At 40.9% G+C, this 22,943-nt stretch overlaps 1 protein-coding gene across 37 annotated transcripts in view; it reads right to left on the minus strand.

Moving 5' to 3' along the window:
* Positions 1 to 22,943, minus strand: part of MTHFS (methenyltetrahydrofolate synthetase) — a 315,580-nt gene that overhangs the window by 60,823 nt on the left and 231,814 nt on the right. The window contains exon 8 of one of the 37 annotated variants that reach the window (XR_014810333.1): positions 20,459 to 20,564. The exons of the other annotated variants lie outside the window; for them this stretch is intronic. The gene's annotated coding sequence lies outside the window, so the exon portion shown is untranslated. The remainder of the gene's footprint in view (positions 1 to 20,458; positions 20,565 to 22,943) is intronic. 37 annotated transcript variants of the gene reach the window in all.

A 22,943-nucleotide genomic window follows, 5' to 3' on the forward strand; every position in this document is an offset into this window, starting at 1 on the left:
GTATCTTTCTCTCTACCAACCAACAGGCTTGTTTGTGCGTAGTGAGACCAATGGGAAGATGAGGGCGTGGATTGACTGTAGGCAAACTGATGCCTCAAAGGCACCCCCCTGTGCTCTGAGATATAAAATATCTCTCTTGTTGAAGCACTGAGCAGACCTCTTCCTCTCACCAGCAATCCCAAGGAATCAGAAGCCACTGATGTGTGTCCTCAATTTAAATTGTTTTGTCACTGTGCATTACGATATAATTATCTGCATTAAATTCATTAACCATTGTACCACCTAATTATCCTATGTTTGCAGAGATTTGAGAATTCATGGCATTTCTCTTCCTGAGCAAAATCATTTTGTACAGGCCACACTTCTGTCTCTGTGCCTGGCCAAAGCTTCGAGGTGGCAAGTATGCAGAGTCACAGAAGAACAGCCTGGGAAGCTCAGGAATTGACTCGGTCTGGACAGGGGAGAAACAATGAAAGAAGGGCAGCCTGGAGCCCAGAGACCAGAGGGTGGCCTGCTCTTGCCTTCAGCTCAGACCCAGGCTCCCGTCTCCTTCTCCCTGAACTTATGACATGGCTTAAGCCTGGCTACCTCCCCAGCAGCCCCCAGTGCTGTGAGGACTTTAGGGGCTCAGCCCCGTCTCTCTTCTGGAACTAACTGAGGGTGGGGTGAGTCCTCTTAGACTTTCTTTTCTTTTCTTTTCTTTTTCTTTTTTTTTCCTGTCTATTGTCTTTTTAGCGGCATATGGAGGTTCCCAGGCTAGGGGCAAATCAGAGCTGTAGCTGCCGGCCTACACCAGAGCCACAGCAACGCCAGATCCGAGCCACATCTGCGACCTACACACAGCTCACGGCAACACAGGATCCTTAACCCAGTGAGTGAGGCCAGGGATCGAACCTGGGTCCTCATGAATACTAGTCAGGTTCGTTAACCACTGAGCCACGAGGGAAACCCCCTCTTAGAATTTCTAATCCCCCCTTGATCCTTCTCAGCCTGTAGATGGAAAACATGTGACTTGGAGACTGATTTTGGAATAAATTCACCAACTTCAGCAAGTCATTTCACCTTTTCAAGACTCCATTTCCCTATTCACAAAATACTGCACACAATTACTGGTAGGGATTAAACATTTTGTATTCATTCTTAGCATAGAGTAAGTGCTTATGTTATTTTTCTAGGGATTGCTGTAACAAAATATCACAAAGTGGCTTGAACAACAGAAATTAGTTTTCTCACAGTTCTGGAGGTTCCAAGTCCAAGATCAAGATACCAACAGGGTTGGTTTCTGGAGAGCCCTCTCTCTCTGAACTCTAAATGGCCATTTTCTCAGTGTGTCCTCCTGTGGTCTATGTCTCTGTGTGCACAAATCCCTAATAGTTTTTCCTCTTCTCATAAGGACACCAGTCCTACTGGATGAAGTCCCACCCTTATGACTGATTTAACCTTAATTGCCTCCCTAAAGGGCAAATCTCCAAATACATCAAGTGCATCAGGTGTTTGAGCTTCTATATATGAATTTTAGGGGACATAATTCAAGCCATCACAGTGCTCAATATAAGTCTGGTCATATCTTTCTTCTCTTTTCTTCTAATTGTAAAGGCAATGAAAGAATAAAATGGAGGGATATTTTACAATCCATAAGCATTAGGGTGTTAACCAAGAATGTGCTATGGGTGCCCAGTTGTGTCTTTATGAAGTCTACAGTATTTCATGTTAGAACTGAAGACCTACAAGGAGACCTTCACATGAGCCCATCCTGCAGTAAACACACTAAAAAACAGAGAGGAAAAGGGAAATCTGGACATGGAAAACTACTGGGAAAATCCTGGATGCCCAGCCACCCATTTAAAAAAGGTCATGGATAACAGTAAGGATGTCGAAGATACATTAACAATAGATCAGGAGAAAATGGAATTGATCATTGAAAATTAATTTAATTAAATTTGTGGTTCACAAAAACTACAAATAACTACAACTAAAAAAAGAAAAGTGAGAAAAAATAAAGTAGTATCAAAACCCAGATCTTAACAATGAAGAAAGGAATGAGAAAGGAGGACAAAGGAAAAGAATAAAAACCTGTAAAATCGTTCATGGGCTACAAAGGAAAGTTAAAGGTTGAACTTGCCTAGAAAGTTTAGCAATGACGATTGTAGTCAGAAGAAGTGTTCATAACATGTCTCATTAATTGACCATAAAGTAGCTTTTAAAAATCGGAGAGTTCCCTTTTAAAATTCTTTAAGACAGAAAATGACATCTATTATAACCATGTATCAAAACATCCATCAAAAATCCAAAGAGAAGACAGAGGACAAGTACACGTAAAGTGGGATGACAGGTGACAAACACAGCATGATGACAATAAAAATGAGTGTTAGTGGCCCATCAAGATAGTCAAAGATTGTCTTGTTTTATTTTTATTTTTCTACTTTTTATGTTTTAATTTTTATTTTTGGCTGCACCTGCGGCATGCAGAAGTTCCAGAGCCAGGGATCAAACCTGCACCACAGCAGTGACAATGCTGGATCCTTAACCACTAAGCTACCAGGGAACTCCAAGATTGTATTTTTTATTTCATTTATTTATTATTTGTCTCTTTTTAGGGCTGCACCCAGGCATATGGACGTTCCCAGGCTAGGGGTCAAATTGGAGCTGTAGCCACTGGCCTACTCCACAGTCACAACAACGCCAAATCCGAGCTTCATCTGTGACCTCCACCACAGCTCATGGCGACCCCAGATCCTTAACCCACTGAGCAAGGCCAGGGATCGAACCTGCATCGTTATGAATGCTAGTCAGATACATTTCCACTGAGCCATGACAGGAACTCCCCAAGATTGTATTTTTCTAAAGTTACCTTTAAATTACGGGAACTCCCCAAGATTGTATTTTTCTAAAGTTACCTTTAAATTGCCCATAAAATATGTTTATGCAGTAGAAAGATTCTAAAAGCTAAAAATAAATTCATCGGCCAGAATATCTCTGTCAAATTCAAACCAAGGAACAGTTGGATTAATTCTAGTGTTTAAAAATAAAAATTTAACATAGGACTTGCAAGCACATAAAGCAAAAACCATAAAAATACATGAGAAATGAAACAAAGACATGCTTGGGTGAGAGAAAGTAATTTCCCATTATCAGTGTATTACAGATCCAAGTAGACAGAGATTAAATAGGAACATAGGAAAATGAAAGACACAATAAATGCAGTATATCCAACAGACTTATACCAAATTTCATAAACCACAAATATGGATTACTTTTTCTTTTCAAGTATATACACCTGGTCTATAAGTAAAAAATAATCACATACTAAATCATATCTACAAACAGACAAGAGCAGAAGTTTTTAGATAATGCTTTTGGGATCACAATGCAGCAAGTTAAAAATTCAAATAGACATTAAAAAGAAAACTACTCAAACATAGAAACTAGGAAAAATGCCCCACACAACAAAGAGGAAATTGAAACCATGAGAGACAGAAAGAGGCACGGAAAGATGGCAGAATGAAAAAGAGAATGAACTTAACACTTTGGGAACAGAAAATCATAGCCAGGGAAAAATAAAAGAAATAAAACAATACCAGAAAAAAAAATTGAAAGAAAGCATGGAATGAGATGGAAAGGCAAAAGAAAAAAGAAAAGAAATGCAGTAAAATGTAGGGTTTAAAGAGCTCCAAAGCTGAAGTCACATGAACCTGGGGTTAATTAGCTTCACTCCAACACACACAACTCTGCAACCCTTGAAACATTTGGTTAATTTCTCTGTGACCCATTTTCCCATGTTTCTCATCTGTAAAATATGGGTAACAGTGCCATTTTTATAGGGTTGTTGTAAAAATTAAATTCAATAATGTCTGGTAAAGCTCAAAGCTCAGTGGTGAAAAACTGATAAAGGCAAAATGGATCTTAAGAGGCAGAAATGGTAGTTACTGTTTCTGTAAGCAGTAATAGCGTGACTAAAAGCTGCAGCTTTGAAAGGAAATCAGAACAACCAAACAGAGAAGCCCCTGGTCAACCTTTTAATAATATAAGAAATACAAAATATATCATTAAAAATGAGAATGAGAATCTAGTAGCTAATAGTAAGGGAAAAGTTTATAGTATGCAGCCATGTTACACATAATTGTAGGATAGGAAATTAACCAATTTCAAGGATAGATAATCTCCGCACGTGTGTGTGTATGTGTGTGTGTGTGCATGCGACCGTTTGTATGCATAAACATGACATAACACACACTCACACACCCCCAAAATAGGATCGAAGGCCAAAAGGAAATATGAGTAAGTCCTTAAAATTTCCGAAAGGCCCTCATGGATTTATCGATAAAGCTGTCTAAGTCTTTTGGACACCTACAATCTCCACCCAACACCATCAGTTCTCAAGCATTAAAATAAATTCTAATTCATCTTCTTCATTTCTAATATCCACACTTGAAGAAAGTAAAAGGTACAAAGATAAAATTCAGATTGATTAAAAATCTAATTGAGAAAGACAAATATCATATGATATCACCCACACATGGAATCTTTAAAAAATCTTGGATAAATGCAAATGAATTTATTTACAAAACGGAAATAGACTCATAGACGTAGAAAACAAACTTAAGGTTATCAAAGGGGAAAGGGGGAGTGGAGGGATAAATTAGAAGTTTGGAATTAAAATATACACTTTACTATACATAAAATAGATAACCAACAAGGACCTACTGTATAGCACAGGGAACTATATCTAATATCTTGTAATAAAAGAATCTAAAAAAGAGTGGTATATACATATAAAACGGATCACTTTGCTGTGTAACTGAGACCAACACAACATTGTAAATCAACTATATTTCAATCAAAATTTTATAAATACAAAATAAATTATTTATTTATTTATTTATTTATTTATTTCTAGGGCCACACCTGTGGCAATTGGAAGTTCCTGGGCTAGGGGTCAAATCAGAGCTTCAGCTGCCAGCCTACACCACAGCCACAGCAACATGGGATCTGAGCTGGGCCTGCAACGTATACCATAGCTCATGGCAACACTGGATCCTTAACCCACAGAGTGAGGCCAGAGATTGAACCCGCATCCTCATGAACACTAATTGTGTTCATACCCCACTGAGCCACAACAGGAACTCCCTGGAATAACAAATTTTTGTTGAGAAAAAGTTTAATAGATTTTTAAATAGAGAAAAAGTTTAATAGATTTTTAAATAGAGAAAAAGTTTAATAGACTTTAATAGATTAGTAGAAAATATCAGAGTATATTTTTATAGGCTAAGGGTGGGGAATTATTTCTTAAACAAAGGTAAAAAGCACTGATCACAGAGGAAAGTATTTTAAAATCTGACTACATCAAAATGACAATTTTGTGTTGTGGTATAGTCGATGTATAATAGTCTATACGTTTCAGGGTATAGCATGGTGATTCACAATTTTTAAAGGTTATACTCCATTTATAATTATAAAATATAAAATATATTGTGCTGTACAATATATCCTTGTTGTGTATTTATTTTGTACACAGTAGTTTTCACTTCGTAATCCCTCCCCTATTTTGCCCCTCCTCCCTTCCCTCTCCCCACTAGTGACCACTAATTTGCTTTCTATATCTGTGAGTTGGCTTCATTTTGTTATATTCACCTAATTAATTTTATTGTTCAGCTATCACACCGTACTTGCCTTTCTTTATCTGACTTATTTCACACTGCATAACACCCTCCAATTCTATCCGTGTTGCTGCAAACAGCAAAATTTCATTCTTTTTCATGGCTGAGAGGTATTCCATTATATATATGTACCACATCTTCTTTATCTATCCCTCTGTTTTTGGACACCTAGGTTGCTTCCCTATCTTAGCCATTGTAGATATTGCTGGTGTAAACACTGGGGTGCATTTTTTTTTTGTCTTTTTGCCTTTTCCGGGGCCTCTCCTACGGCATATGGAGGTTCCCAAGCTAGGGGTCTAATCAGAGCTGTAGCCGCCAGCCTACAGCAATGCATGATCCAAGCTGCGTCTGCCACCTACACCACAGCTCACGGCAATGCAGGATCCTTAACCCACTGAACAAGGCCAGGGATCAAACCTGCAACCTCATGGTTCCTAGTCGGATTCGTTAACCACTGAGCCATGACGGGAACTCTGCATGTATATTTTTGAATTAGTGAGGGTTTTGTTTTTTTTTTGTATATATATATATATATATATATATATATATCCAAGAGTGGAACTGGGGGGTCATACAGTAGTTCTATTATTAGTTTTTTTGAGAAATCTCCATACTGTTTTCCACAGTGGCTGCACCAATTTATATCCCCACCAACAGTGTGCAAGGGTTTCCTTTTCTCTACATCTTCACCATTTGTTATTTCTGGCCTTTTGATGATAGACATTCTGACAGGTGTTAGGTAATATCACATTGTGGTTTTCATTTGCATTTCTCTGATGATTAATGACGCTGAGCATCATTTCATGTGCCCCTTGGGTATCTATCTGTCTTCTTTGGAAGAATGTCTATTCAGGTCTTCTGCCCATCTTTTAATTAAGTTCTTTGGTTTTTTGCTTTTGAGCTACATGAGCTGTTTACATATTTTGAACATTAACCCTTTACCTGTCATATAATTTGCAAACATCTTCTCTCATTCAGCAGGGTTTTTAAAAATTTTTTAAATTTTTATTTGTCTTTTTAGGGTCACACCCATGGCATATGGAGGTTCCCAGACTAGGGGTCAAATAGGAGCTGTGGCTACTGGCCTACACCACAGCCACAGCAATGTGGGATCCGAACCATACCTGTGACCTACACCACAGCTCACAGCAAGGCCGGATCCTTAACCCACTGAGCGAGGCCAGGGATTGAACCTTCGTCCTCATGGGTGCTAGTCAGATTCGTTTCCACTGAGCCACAACAGGAACTCCCTTTGTTTGTTTGTTTTTGCTGTGCAAAATCTTACAAGTTTGATTTGGTCCTGTTTGTTTATTTTTGCTTTTCCTCTGCTTTAGGAGATAGACTCACAAAAATAATACTACAATTTATATCAAAAATGTGTTTTCTTCTGGGAGTTTTATGTTTTTGGCTTTACCTTTAGGTCTTCAATCCATTTTGAGGTTATTTCTGTATATGGTGTTAGAGAATGATCTGAAAATGACAATTTTTGGTATAAAAGTAAAGTTTAATAAAAAGATTAGAAAAGATACGCGTGGTACCTCTAAAGATAAAGGATTAATTTCCAAAATACCTAAAGAACTTTTACAAATTAATAAAGAAAAGAAAAATACAGAGTTCCCATTGTGGCTCAGTGGTAACAAACCCGACTACTATCCATGAGGACTCGGGTCCAATCCCCGGCCTCACTCTGTGGGTTAAGGATTCGGTGTTGTCATGAGCTGTGGTGTAGGTCACAGAGGTGGCTAGGATCCCAAGTTGCTGTGGCTGTGGGGTAGGCCGACAGCTGCAGCTTCAATTTGACCCCTAGCCTGGGAACTTCCATATACCGTGGGTACAGCCCTTAAAAAAAAAAAAGAAAGAAAGAAAAGAAAAGAAACAGAAAATAGAAAGGTAGAAAACAGAATGAGCAAAGATCTGAAGATACACAATGCATGACATAAAAAATTGAAATGCCTCTATATTCTCTAAAATTAACACAAATCACAGCAAAATCAAGGAAAGTATTCTGGGAGGATCCTTATCAGCTGTATTGCAGTGACATAGCGACATCACTATATCGAAGTGACATAGGTTTGGACTCTCTCTCTCTTTCCACCCCCATTCCTGCACTGTATTTGGAAATGGAATAGACATTTGTCTGTATATCTTGCACTGAATGTGCTACTCACATAATAGGTCCACAATAAATGTGGAACTGCTGAACTGAATGTTGAATTATATTAGGGGCACAAAGAAAAAGGTTATTTACAAAAGAGGAAATCCCGCTAGAAAACTGACATATGGAAAAAGATTCAGCCTCCCCAGTGATCAAAAAAATTGCAAATTAAAACAGCCAGGCATTATCATCTTTCACCTACTTCATTAGCAAGAAGTCAAACAAGATCACAGCCTGGCGGCCTCAAGCAACAGGGCGGCCAGGTTGTAACCACTCCCACCCCCTCCTTGGAGTGGAAGGTGCTGAAGATTTACCATGATGGTTTCAGCACTGCTGTTTCTTTGATTTGCTTACAAAAAAATGCAGGAAAAACCAAACGTAAGCACCTTGGCTGCCAGAGACCCCGAATGCCCCATCTTTCTCTACTAGCAGTTACTGAAAACCTCGAAAGGCAGGTTTAATTTCCTCTGCCTGTTCATCTGAGATCTGGTTTCCCAGGCAGCGGAGGCGCTGGGTGAACGCAGGGAAACCCATCCATCAATTTTGTGGCTGCCATAGCATGGAGATTGTGAATCTTGCAATAAAACAAGATTAATGGGCTTGACTTCAGTCGGTTTGACATTTCAGCAATGAGGGTTGTGTTTGCCAGCTTTCTACATCCCTTTCCTTCTTGTCTCCCAGCCATTTTGTGATCACCAGCCAGGTCCCTTCTGCTCCCTGGGATTCCTGAAGAGAATCATGGAAAAGGAGCATCGTAGTGTGAAAGCCGAAAAGGCAAATCGCTCTGATTTCTTCAAAGGCTGATGGAGATTTCAGTGGGAAGTGGCCTCTCCCAGCCATGATGATGGGACCAAACATTAGTTATTTAATTGTTTCAGTCATCGTTTCATCCAATGAAATGCTCCTACTGTGTATCCAGCACTGTGTGGGCACTTGGGAGAGGGGAGAGGAAAAATACAGAGAATTAGAAGGTGATTTCTCTAAAGGAGACTGAAGACTGTTGGTTTGGTCAGAGCTCAGGGACAGGCTTCTAAATAAAAGTACAGGGAAGGAGCAAATGAGTTCTAGATGTTGGGACAGGCTTCTTGGGGAAAGTGGGGCTTGAGCTGGATTGTAGAAGATGAGGGACATTCTATGGGGAGGTAAACAGCACGGGGAGATGCTTGGAAGCGGAGGGCAGGAAGTGACCCTGGAGATGCCTCTATGCTGTCTCAGGTGCTGTGTTTGCCTATAAATCCAGCTTGGACCCTCCATTCACGGGTACTTCTCTCCCTCCAGAGCCTTCCCTTCTCTGCTCCCCTTTTCTGCATCTCTTCCTCCCCTTACTTATGTCGATGTTGTTGTAGTTGCTATACTGCTTTATAGCTGTTATTTTCTTAAGTTGATCGCAAATGATTATTCACATTGCCTTGTAATTCTGATTTTGATATATCCATCTCCTGGCAGAGCTACTGAATCGCAGAGTATCTGGAACAGAGTATGTGCTCAGATAATGTTTCTTGTTCTTACTGAATTCCTTCAGATTGATTAATTATATGAGGTGGCAGGGGAGTGAACCAGAGCTGAGAGGGAGGAAGGGGAGGAAAATATGAGCAGTAGTTTCAACAGCTCACCTTTCCCTGCACCTGCTAGTGCATTTAATTTGTACCACAGATCCCTGGAAGAGGGTGCTGTTAATAACCCCAAAGCACAGATTGGGGGGTGGAAGTAGAGGTCACGTAACTCTGAGTCTCACAGTCAGTGAGCAGAGGAACTTGCTGTAGAGACAGGCAGCTGGCTGTCAAACCCTCTCTTAGACTGTGATGATGGGCACCGCTTTGGCAGCCAGGAGACTTGTCACTTCAGGTAACAAACGGGTGGCTTAGAATCCTGAAGTCTGAGAGGGAAATCTATCCCACTCCTGTCTAAGTCCATTCGGGCTGCTGTAGCACAATACCAGAGACTGGATGGTTTAAAAGCAGCAAACACCCACAGTTATGGAGGCTGGAAATCCAGGATCAAGATGCTAGCAGATTCAGTGTCTGGTGGCGGAACTCTCTGGGCTTTCCTTTTGTAAAGACATTAATCCTAGTCATGAGGACTCCACCCTCAAGGCCTGATCACCTCCCAAAGGCCCTACCTGCAAATACCCCCATATTGGGACTTAGGATTTCAATATAAAGGTTTGGGGAAGGGGACACAAACATTCAGCCTATAGCATTTCCTTACTCAGTGTAAGAATACTCATAATTAGCGTTAACAATAGTTGTATATTTTCTACTTGTTTAAATTCAAACTTCCTTTAGTTGACAGGGCAACCTATGGTTTAAAGTGAAGCGTGGAAAAACTTAATTTAAAAGTATGACGTTTGTGATTTCGAATATTTTGGGATTTATAATAATACTGATAATAACAATAAAGCTGTGCTAAGCATTCGACATGCATGCTTTTATTTACTTCTCTAACACCCAATGAGGCATACGCTATTATTTTTATTCCCATCAAACAATGAAAAGACCTAAGGCTGGTTACATTAAAAATAACAAAAATGACAACAAAAACTCCCCAGGAGCAAGGAATCATGGTAATTTTTTAAAGATCTGCGAAGATGCTAAGTTAAGGGTGGGCAGAGGTATATCAGAAAAACATGAGAAAAAACAAAGATTGTAATGTCAAGACAGACAAGGTAGAGTCCAAGGGTAAAATATAACAGAAACGGAGGGAATAGACTATTTTTGTTGTTGTGAGGGTTCATTCATAACTGTGTGAACCTTTATCAAGTTGCCTTGTTAACAAAACATTGCATCTAGATGCTTTTAAGAAAAAGGAATTGAAAGAATAGCAATGACATAGATCAGTATACTTTTCTCAGCGCTTCGCAGATGAGGAAGGTATATAATAAACAAGAATATAAAGGTCCTAAATAATAAAATTAGGAGGGCAGATTTAACAAATTTACATTACAACCTGGGCCCTATAAAATTTTTTTCACTGTTTTCACTTTTTTTTCAGTGCCCATAAACCTGGTCTATATTGGAATATAAAGACAATTTTAATAAGAATTTTGTTCAAGTAGAAACTTTATGGACTCATTTTTCAAGCCTAGCACAATCATTATTTTCAAAATCAAATCACCTGAAAAAATTTAAAAGCAATGCCCTAAGTATTTCTAGGGTGAAAGAAAAAAAAAAATCTAAACAGCAATAATAAAATGCTAAGAAAAATGAAACAAGAATGCTACACATCGATACCTCAGCAATAATAAAAACAAGCTATTATATTAAATTTATTTACTACTGAGGGAGAATGAATAAAGATAAATCAAGCATTTAACTCCATATATTAAAGACAGAAGGGAAAAAATAGAAGAAGAAAGAACAATATGAACAAAAATTAATAGTTTTTTTTAAACTGAATTGATAAATTTACCCAAAGGATAATTTTTTTCATTAAACCCATACTCTAGGCAAAACTAGTCTAATCAGGAAAAATGAGTGATTATTCAAAATTAGAACTAAGGATGGATATCTAGTTATAGATAAGAAAGAACTTAAAGAATAACACTTCGGGAATTCCCATTGTGACTCAGTGGGTTACAAACCCAATTAGCATCCATGAGGATGCAGGTTCAATCCCTGGCCTTGTTCAGTGGGTTAAGGATCCCTCATTGCTGCAGCTGTGGTGTAGGCTGGCAGCTGCATCTCTGATTCGACCCCTAGCCTGGGGACTTCCATATGTTGTAGGTGCAGCCCTAAAAAGAAAAAAAAAAAAGAAAAAGAATAACACTTTAAACTCTATCCTAAGAGATTAGAAAGTCTGGATTTAAAATACTTTAAAATAATACCCCCAGAGACATCCAAGTTCCTGCTCTGCATCCCCATGGATACTCTCTGTTCCACAGTACCCGTGACCCATCTATAGAGTCCTAGGGCTCCTAGGTCATAACTGTGATACCAGAGGTCAATAAAAACATTAGTTACCAAAACTGACTCCAAAAGAAATAGAAACAATAAGCACTACAGTAAATAGTAAGGAGATAGATGCAAACTATTGGCTTTGGATTGGATAAGCAATGAGATCCTGCTGTATAGCACTAGGAACTATATCTAGTCACTTATGATGGAGCATGATAATGTGAGAAAAATAATGTATACATGTATGTGTGACTGGGTCAATTTTCTGTACAGCAGAAAATTGACAACACTGGAAACCAACTATCATGGAAAAAATAAAAATCATTAAAAATAAGCAAATAAATAGTAAGGAGATAAATAGCTAGAAATTTTCCTTTCTCCACTAGACCATGAGCCAAGTAGGGGTAAGGACCACAGTTAATCACATTATATTCATAGTATATATTATTCATATTCACAATCAGTATGGTTCCAAAATAAATAAAGACACATAAATCAATGGGATAGAATAGAGAGCCCAGAAATAAACCTACACATACATAATCAACTAATCTTTGACAAGGATGCCAAAAATATACAATGGGGGAGGGAGTGTCTCTTCAATAAATGGTGCTGGGAAAACTGGATATCCACATGCAAAAGAATGAAACTGGACCATTATCTTACACTCACGAAAATTAACACAAAAATGGATTAAAGTTTAACTAAAAGACCTGAAATCATAAAACTTTGAGATGAAAACACACTCAGAAAGAGTTAGTGTTTTCAGGACATAGAGAACAGAATTGTGGTTGCTAAGGGAGAGAGGGGAGGGAGTGGGATGGACAGAGAGTTTGGGGTTGTTAGATGCAAACTATTACATTTAGAATGGATAAGCAATGAGGTCCTGATGAACAGCACAGGGAACTGTATCCAATCTCTTGGGACAGAATATGATGGGAAATAGCATAAGAAAAAGAAGGTATATATATGTATATGAATGACTGGGTCACTATGCAGTACAGCAGAAATTGACACAATATATCCTCTAATAAAAATAAAATAAAATTTAAAAAAGAAAAGATATCGACACTTTCATGTTCATTGAATCATATTTACAATAGTCAGGACATGGAAACAACGTAAGTGTCCACCTATCGATGAATGGATACAGGAAAAAAAAAGTGTGTGTGTGTGTGTGTGTGTGTGTGTGTGTGTGTGTGTAAAACGAAAGAAATACTGTTCAGCTATGATAAACAAGGAAATCCTGCCCTGTATGGCAATACGGATGAACCCTGAGTAAATTATGCAAGTGAAGTTAAGTCAGAGAAAGACAAATATCGTATGATCTCACTTTTATGTGGAATCTAAAAAAACAAAACAAAAAACCTAACTCACAGATACTGAGAAAAGATTGGTGGTTGCCAGAACTGGGGTGTGTGTGTGTGTGTGTGTGTGTGTGTGTGTGTGTGTGTGTGAGTGAGTGAAATGGGTAAAGGCAGTCAAAACCACCAACTTAAATTTTAATTTAAGTCCTGGGAAAGTCATGTACAGCCTGGTAACCATGTTAACAATATTGAATTGAATGTTTGAAAGTTGCTAAGAGAATAGATCTTAAAAGTTTTCATCACAAGACAAAAAAATTGTAACCAGGTGTGGTGAAGGATATTAACGAGACTTATCGTGGTGATCATTTTGCAAAACATGCCTAAACCAAATCATTATGTAGTACACCTAAAACTAACACAATGTTATATGTCAATTATATCTCCATTTTTAAAAATTTACTTAAAAAACTTATATGGAATGACCTGCAGTATAGTAATTGAGAAAGCTAGGTATAAACCAATTTACTATGTGTGTAATATACACAATATACACACACTATACATATATATATATATATATATATATATATATACACACAAACACAGAGACACATATATGTATACTGTAAATATTTAAACACACATGCCTACATATATGAAATGTATGTATAATCTAGATATGTACGCAATATCTCAGGAAGGACACACAAGATTCCAGCGTCAGTATTTGCCTCAAGAGAGGGGCATTGGGTGATGGGGGCAGAGGAAGAGGGATCCTTTCTTTCACTATGATCCCTTTTCAACGTTTTGAATTTTGTACCTATGTGTATATTGCCCATTTAAAAAACAAACAGGGAAAATTTCTGAAAAACATATTAGAAACTATTCCCACTAAAACTACCAAAAACTACTGCAAAGAAAAAACACTCTAAATAGGAAGCAAGGAGTTCCCATAGTGGCGCAGTGGTTAACGAATCTGACTAGGAATCTTGAGGTTGTGGGTTTGGTCCCTGGCCTTGCTCAGTGGGTTAAGGATTGGCATTGCTGTAAGCTGTGATGTAGGTTGCAGACGCGACTCGGATCCCGAGTTGCTGTGGCTGTGGCGTAGGCCAGCGGCTATAGTTCCAATTAGACCCCTAGCCTGGGAACCTCCATATGCCACGGGAGCGGCCCTAGAAAAGGCAAAAAGACAAAAAATAAATAAATAAATAGGAAGCAAATTGGGCAAAAGACAAGACCAAATCATTTGCAAAAGAAGAAGGGCCAGTCAACAATTGTTCAGTCTCACAAAGAAAAAGCCCCCAACCCCACGGTTTCTCAACCCAAAGTGCCAGAGGGGCCAGTGCTATGCTTAGATCCTCTAGCATGTCTCCCCAGAGGGATGGAATAAAGAGGAAGGAAGGGGGAGTTCCCGTCGTGGCGCAGTGGTTAACGAATCCGACTAGGAGCCATGAGGTTGCGTGTTCGGTCCCTGCCCCTTGCTCAGTGGGTTAACGATCTGGCGTTGCCGTGAGCTGTGGTGTAGGTTGCAGACTCGGCTCGGATCCTGCGTTGCTGTGGCTCTGGCATAGGCCGGTGGCTACAGCTCCGATTCAACCCCTAGCCTGGGAACCTCCATATGCTGCGGGAGCGGCCCAAGAAATAGCAACAACAACAACAACAACGACAAAAAGACAAAAGACAAAAAAAAAAAAAAAAAAAAAGAGGAAGGAAGGGGCTGGGAAGGAGAGAGGCGGAAGAAGGAGGGAAGGAGGGAGGGATGGAGGGATGATTTCTGATCTCATCCTTGGGTGGGGAGGGACCAGCAGAAGAGAGGATCCCAGACCACACCTTTACTTTTTAAACCTAAGGCTTGTTGTTCCTTGCAGTATTTATCAGCACAGCCCCATGCAAATGTATGTGGATTTTCTTCCCTTTCTCTGTTTCAAAGTAAAAGTATTAATGAGTCAAAAAAGGGAGCCTTAGGAAGAGATTCTGAATGAGCTCAACGGCCTCCCTCAACAGTTGACTGTTTCTAGAATAGTCACAATGACAACTAGACTATGAAATGATCCAAATGCTCAACAATGACAAGGTGTTAGTCTACTTTTAATATCTCACCTCGTTTCATTCCCCCATAGCCCTGTAAATTAGGATTTATTTCCCTTGTATACACGAAGACATGGAGGCTCCGAGCATTTAGGTAAGTTTTCAAACATCCCACGTGCCAAAGGTGGGGTGGCCAGGATTTAAAACCAGGCTGCACCATCCTCTTAGATGATGTCCAGATGGAGACCACTTTCTCTCTACCTCACAAGGCTGTACAGATAGTGTGGAAGGGACGGCCAACTTTACTATCAGGGATGGGTAGGTCCCACCCCACCTCCCATGGATCAGGGCCAGAGGAAGCAGACAGAGCCAGAACTGGCCACTTGCAGAGAGAGAAATGATTAACAAATCAATGAGATTAGTTTCCATGGATACCATCCACCCAACATGACATCAGTGTGTCCGTGGAAGGATGAAGGAGATTCTGAAGTCTTAATAATCAGCCTAAAGGAAGACAAGCTGTCAGGCTGAAAATTCTAAGATCCCCTTGCTCAACCTTTGTTGAAACAACACTGGGCCAAGCGATAGAGTGGACAAAGAACTATACTGCAGCCAACAAAGTTTTTGTTGACTAATCAGGAATTTAAGAAAAGTGAAGTTGGATGAATCACTAGTCCGTGTCCATATCTATCTGGGAGAGACCTTATCTGAAAATCAGCACCTCAGACACTAAGTGTCACCTCTTGTCCGTCCTCCCTTCACTGCGCCTTTTTGGTACTTGACACAGCTGATCACACCTGCCTTCCTTACTGCCCCCTGCATCATTCCTTCCTCCGTGTCCTAACCTGGATCTCTCCTCTGAACATCCCAGCTGTTTGTCTGACCTCCACCTTCTCCAGTGACCAGGACTTCCAGGAGTCCTTACTGACCATCCCCAGGCAGCATGTCCACCCCATGTCCACTGATGTCCCTCTAGCACCTGTAACTTTGTCCCAGATGAAACCCTCTTCCCTCCCCTTCCTCCTCCTCCTTCAATGCCTATGGGAGTTAATGAGACCACCATCCTTCTAAGCATCCTAAGAAGTAGATGAAACTGTTCCTTTGCTCCACCTCCAGAGTTCAATCAGTAATCATTTTCTGACAATTTTTCCTCCTCAGTATCTCACAGATCTACCCTCTCTTTTTCATTTCCATTTATATAATCTTGGTGTAGGCCCCCATCATCTCAAACCCCTCTCTACTGAAAGTACCTCCTAATTTGTCTTTTTGCAACATATCTAACCCTTGTCATGTGCCATCATCAGTGCCAACTTTCTAAAAATACAGCCAGGCTTTCACTGTTTAAAAGCCTCCATTGTTCCTGAGTCCACAGAGCACATTATAAAAATCTGACCTCATCTCTTTTTCTTGTCTCTGTTCCCTTCCCTCTTCTATCTCATGGTCCCTGTCACTCACTGAGGGAGGTGTCCAGCCTCTTGGCTGGGACCCACACACCCGCTCTCCACTCAGGGGAGGCCCACTTGTCCTCCCAAACTGGCCCTGACTCTCCCCAGAGGGAAAGCCTTTCCTGACATCCTAGAGAACAGCACCTCCTCTGGGATGTGCCCACAGCTCTTTGTTCATCGACCAACAACACAAAAGAGAGAGATTAAAAAAAAAAAAAAAAAAAAAAAAAGTAGCCAATTCATATTGGCCTTGTGAGTCATGCACAATGCTCATCACTAACTCAATGCACATTATCTCTGTCATCCTCACCAGAGCCTTCTGAGCCCACCTTCTTTAAAGGCAAAGAAGCTGTCATCTGCACGTGTGTTCAGAATTGTCTGTTGACTTATCCATCTTCCCAGTAGGCTATATACAAGCTCCGGGGGATAGAAATGGTTATGTGTACATTCCCAGTGTCTGGCAAAGACCAGACACATGATCAAAGCTCATTAAATCCTGAATGGAGGCAGGAGGAGAGGGAAACGGAGGATAAAAAAGGAAGGGGGGAGTCCTCGTCATGGTGCAGTGGAAAAGAATCCGACTAGGAACCACTAGGTTGCAAGTTCGATACCTGGTCTCGCTCAGTGGGTTAAGGATCCGGCACTACCAGGAGCTATAGTGTAGGTCATAGATGCGGCTCTGATCTGATATTGCTGTGGCTATGGTGTAGACCAGCAGCTGTAGCTCTGATTCGACCCCTAGCTGGGAACATGCATATGCCGCTAGTGTGGCCCTAAAAAGACAAAAAAAAAAAAAAAAAAGGAAGAGAGAAGTATAGAAGGAAAACATTTTGGACTCTTACTAGCCTCAACCTCACAATTCTTCAACAAGATTCTTTTCTCTTTGCTCTGACTTCACACATACCAAATATCCTTCTGCTACTTTGTAATCTGTCCCCTGAGCACGCCTTCCCCATCATTGGTCCAGGCTCTCCAATAACAAATTAATAAAGTTTTCCTGGCCTCTACTTGGCCTCCCATGGGTTTAATGTGACTGGGGTCATCAGGATCTGGCTCCTCTGTGTGACCAAGAAAGCCAAGGTTAAGAGCATCCGAAGCTGGCTGCAGACCTTGTGCAGCCTCCAGGAAGGTGTCAATCCACCTTGCCCTGCTCTACCATCCCCCAGGCCACACCCAAACGCTTCCTCCGCCTCTCCCAATACTGTCTCTCAAACCACCTTCGCTGCACCAGACAAGCGATGCACCAAGTCCCTTGATTTCCTGGTTATTTCAGGTTCCCTCCCCAGACAGCTCCTGGGGCCTAAAGCTGATCTCACGCTCAGCTCTCTATATGTCAGGTTGACAAGCGTCCCAGCTGGCTGGCTCATCAAGCTGAGTCTTTCTTGCCTTAAAACAGCAAAGAAGCCGGCTTCTGATTACCAACGAAATGACTCCATGGGAGAAATTTCCTGCATTTTCATCCAATGACTCATCTATGGGCAGAAGAGGGTACTGTTTAGAAGGCAACACCCCCGTATTGACTTCCCGAGATGAAATATCGGCACGGGCTGCCCAACTTAAAGAAATCAATCTCACCAAGCTTGGCTGCACAGGACTGGCTTTGTAATGTGATGTAGCGCAGAAAGCTCGGTTACTTCTTTAGCGCCTATGAGTCTGCACCTCGTTTTTTCATTAAATCTGTCATTTGACAAATGCAGGCTTCAACCTGGCCAGCCTCGGGGCCGGCTGGCTGAGAGGAGGCCTGTCTGGAAGGGCCGTTTTGGAATCCAAGGGCAATGAACACACACCACAGCCATCAACCAGGCCCCGGCAGCCCCGGGGGTGGGGAGGGGCACAGGGGTCAGGCTCACTCGTCCCACATCAGGGGAGCCTGATCTGGGATCCTGATCAGTCCAAGAACACACAGCAGTAAGTTCTATTCCAGTCCCTGCCTTTAGCTGATATGGGTGCTTTTCTCCAGGAAACGAAGGGAACAGAAAAAGAATCAGCACCTACCAGGTGCTTGCTGTGTGCCATTCATGGGCACTGTATTCTGTCCATACCATCTCATTTAGTTCTTACCACAGACTTTGATAAGGATGTCCCACTTCACAGATGAGGAGACTGAGGCTCAGAGCTGGTAAAACTTTGCCTGAAGCCATACAGCCTTCCAAAAATTAGTCCTTATTGACATTATTATTTTGACAATAATGCTTAATTAGGGCTGCACCCACAGCATATGAAAGTTCCCAGGTTAGGAGTTGAATCAGAGCAGCAGCTGCCAGTCTACATTGCAGCCACAGCCACAGCAGAGCTGAGCCATGTCTGCAACCTACACCACAGCTCACGGCAATGCTGGATCCTTAACCCACTGAGCGAGGCCAGGGATTGAACACGCATCCTCATGGATATTAGTCGAATTCGTTATCCCTGAGCCATGACAGGAACCCCCAGGTTTTTCTCTTATTGAGCTATATTCTTTAGCAGTTGTTTCAATCATGATCTATAGGTAATAACCTCATGCAGATTTTGTCTGAAGTTTTTCTCTTATATATATTCTCTTTCTTGAATAATAATTTACCCAGGTATGGAATTATAAGCTGTCAGTTATTGTTCCTCAGTACTTTGAAGATAACATTTAATTTTTTTAAATTTTTTATTTTTTTATATAATGATTTTTATTTTTTTCCATTATAGCTGGTTTACAGTGTTCTGTCAGTTTTCTACTGTACAGCATGGTGACCCAGTCACACATACATGTATCCGTTCTTTTTTCTCCCATTATCATGCTCCATCATAAATGACTAGACATAGTTCCCAAACATTTAATTTTTTTATGGTCCCTCATGAGGTTGAAGAGAAGTCGTCTGTCATTCTGATCGTGAGAAGTTTTCTGCCTTGTTCCATTGCATCTGCTCAAGTGACCTTCTTCATCCCGAGAGCGGAGGGACTTCTCTCTTTTTTCAAGCATGGCTATATATTTCAGAAAATTGTATCTTATAAAGCAAATCAGTGTGTTCATTGTGAAAGGAAAGGGTACACCCCTCCATGCAAAGGTTTTTCTTTTGGACATTCCTCTAGCAACATCTGAATGATACAGTATAAGAAGCACAGAGAGAGACAGCATATATCTAACCAAGAAAAAAAAAAAGTCTGATTACTATCTTTCCTCAAAACTGAAAGATACTGTTAGAGTTACTTCTTCCCAGGGCAAGAGTGTCTTTCAGAGCTCTTTTTCACCCCACATGAAACACAGACGTGGACAGAGCTCGCTGGGCATTTGTTGCTCTCACTAGCAAGACTATTACGGCATGCCCGTGTCTGCCCTGCCCTCTCCAAAAGACTGCATTCTTTTTTCATTTTTTAAGGTTTTATCCAAATATAGTTGATTGAAAGTTTTGTGGTGATTTCTGCTGGACAAGAAGGGAATCAGTTACAGACACACACATCTATTCTTTTTCAGAGCCTTTTCCCATCCAGGTTATCACAGGGTATTAAGTAGAGTTCCCAGGGTTACACAAGTGGGGCAGTTCAGAAGGAACCAAGGACAGCGATTCTGTCCTTAAGCTCAGAAGCCCTCGCATTCATAACTCTAACACTTGGCTTTTCTCACTCCTAAGGCCAGAGAAATGACAGCTCGAAGGCAGAGAGAGCACTATGAGAGGAAGTTTCAAAAAGGAGTGGATTCATGGGGGCTCTTGGAAATGCTCCGTTTGTTCCTTTAGGACTGCCGTGAGGTGGGTAGATAGTCTGGCCTTTGGCAAGAGCAGAAATCAATTGCTGGTCCTTTACAAGCAGAATTCAAACATGCATGTCAGCTGCCTTCTTCCCCCTGGTCTGGGACAGAGCATTGCCCTAAGATCTGACTTGCCTCTTTTCGTGTTACCCCCCAAGTGCATTAACGTACAAGTACGTGGAAAAATCCATTTGCTCCTTTAGGAAATAGAGCTTGATAAAACCTATGTCACAGTTGTGTGTACTTATCCATACTCACCTGTCAGGACACTTTGGCTTCAGGGAATGGAACTGATTCTAATTTGAAAGGACTTTTTTGCAGAAATACTAGAGAGCTTGCTTTCCTTGTGTCGGTCTTCATATTCCTGGGCAAGAGAGTCCAAATGGCACCACTTGGGTCACATGTCCATCCTCTGGTGATGGTGGGGGGATGGGGTGAGGAGATGGGGCACCATTACTGACAGAATCCACAGTTCCACAAAGAAAGGGGAAATGACCCAGGAAGACAATGCTTAGCACATATCTAAAGTTTTATGGGAGCCAGATACAGGCCCTGACGCTGGCGCTCTGCTACTCACACTGAGATAAGAAAACGGGCTTAAACTACTTAGCACAGGACCTGGAACTTTATGGTAGGTATTCAAAAGATTTTTTTTTTTTTAGTTGCCTTCTTCTCTTTCTTAAAACTTTAGTGAAAAAGTTATTCCTTCCCAGTGTCTCTTTCCTTTTTTTTTTTTTTTTTCGTCTTTTTTTGTCCTTTTTTTTTAGGGCCGCACCTGTGGCATATGGAGGTTCCCAGGCTAGGGGTCCAACTGGAGCTGTTGCTGCCGGCCTATGCCAGAGCCAGAGCAACTTGGGATCCGAGTCGCATCTGCAACCTACACCACAGCTCATGGCAATGCCGGATCCTTAACCCACTAAGCAAGGCCACAACCTCATGGTTCCCAGTCGGATTCGTTTCTGCTGCGCCACGACGGGAACTCCCAATGTCTCTTTCCTAATGGAAAGAAATGATTTACGCTTTGCTTAGTTACTGAGCAGCTCCAGGTGGTGTGCTTGGTGCCATGACCAGCTACATACTGGAGTGAAATCAGACTGGAAGAATGTGAGAAGTGGAAAGGAACTTAGAAACCATCACGGAAGAATTTCTCTTTATCCAGTGGGAAAAAATGTGAGGCCCAGAAGTGATAAACGACTGACCTTTGGTCAAGAGGCCAATTAGTGATGAAGTCAAGAGTGGGATCCAGGTTTCTTAACTCATAAGCAAAGCACCCAGTGATGGACCTGATATACAAGATGTTTCAAGTCTTGGAAGGTTTTCTCATCTTCCAAACTCTCAGAGATCACAAACTCACATGCCCATTGGGACCAAACAATAAATAAATGAGTAAAGACAATAAATGAGGCAAGTATTAGAAAATCATCCCTGTGAAAGATGGTTAGGTTTCTGTGTAACTGGTTCATCTTGCTGTACAAGGGAACTCATATAATGCTAATACTAATGGCAGTCAACTATACGCCAACAAAATGTTTTTAAAGAAAGAAAAAGAAAGATGGTTAAGGACAACTAAACCTCAGCTGGCTCAGTGCTGGGGCTGTAACAGGGGGTGATAGGGACTGTGGCTGCCTAGACCTCCCACACCCAGTCTGAACACAGGATTGGCCTCTGCCAGCCCCAGCTGGTTGCTGCCATGCTGTGATGCAAGCCCACTGATGCAAGATCTCTTGATTTCTAAGAGAAGCTCAAATTTGGATATTTATATGAATTCTCCATGGTTTAAAATATTGATTCATATTGTTTTTATTGGAGCTTAACAAAATATAGTTCAGGTTCACTCTCACCTGTGGCTACCTAATTTGCCTTCCAGGAGATTCTAGCCTGGAACTCTATGGAAAGAATTCAAGGGATCTGTTATCATTTATATGTGGAAAGGAAAATACAGTGCAAAATAACCTATCTACAGAACAGAAACCAACTCACAGACATAGACAACAGATTTGTGGTTGCCAAGGGGGAGTGGATGGGCTAGGATTTGGGGGTTAATAGCTGCAAACTATGACATTTAGAATGGATATACATAAGATCCTACTGCACAGCACAGAGAACTCTATCCAAACTCCTGGGATATATATATATATATATATATATATGGGACTAGGTCACTTGGCTCTACAGCAGAAATTAGCACAACATTGTAAATCAACTATACTTTAATTTTTTAAAAATGAAAAAAAAAATCAGAGTTCCCATTGTGGCACAGCAGAAATGAATACAACTAGGAACCATGAGTTGCAGGTACAATCCCTGGCCTCGCTCAGTGGGCTAAGGATCTGGCGTTGCCATGAGCTGTAATGTAGGTCGAAGACGTGGCTTGGATCTGGCACTGCTGTGGCTCTGGCATAGGACAGCGGCTATAGCTCCAATGGGTCACTTATCCTGGGAAGCTCCATGTGCCGTGGGTGCGGCCCTAAAAGGACAAAAGACAAAATAAAATAAAATAAAATAAAATAAATTCAAGGGATCTTTGAACTTGGTTGGGAAAAAAATTATATCTTTATTCTCACTTGTTCCCCATCTTAAATTTAGCATTTCATTCCATTATAACTGTAGATGCCAAGTCATATTATCAATTCCTCTAACTTTTCTCCCCAGTAGAAATCACAGATATTTTTGTAAGATAAATCAGTGGTCATAGATATTTAGAGTACAATTTACACTACTACTACATTGAAATTAGGGTGGA

The sequence above is a fragment of the Sus scrofa genome, chromosome 7, assembly GCF_054392235.1.
Source record: "Sus scrofa isolate SSC_HxYL_T2T_F1_AM1 chromosome 7, Sscrofa_HxYL_maternal_Yorkshire_Landrace_v2.0, whole genome shotgun sequence".
In the NCBI taxonomy this organism is placed as follows: Eukaryota; Metazoa; Chordata; class Mammalia; order Artiodactyla; family Suidae; genus Sus; species Sus scrofa.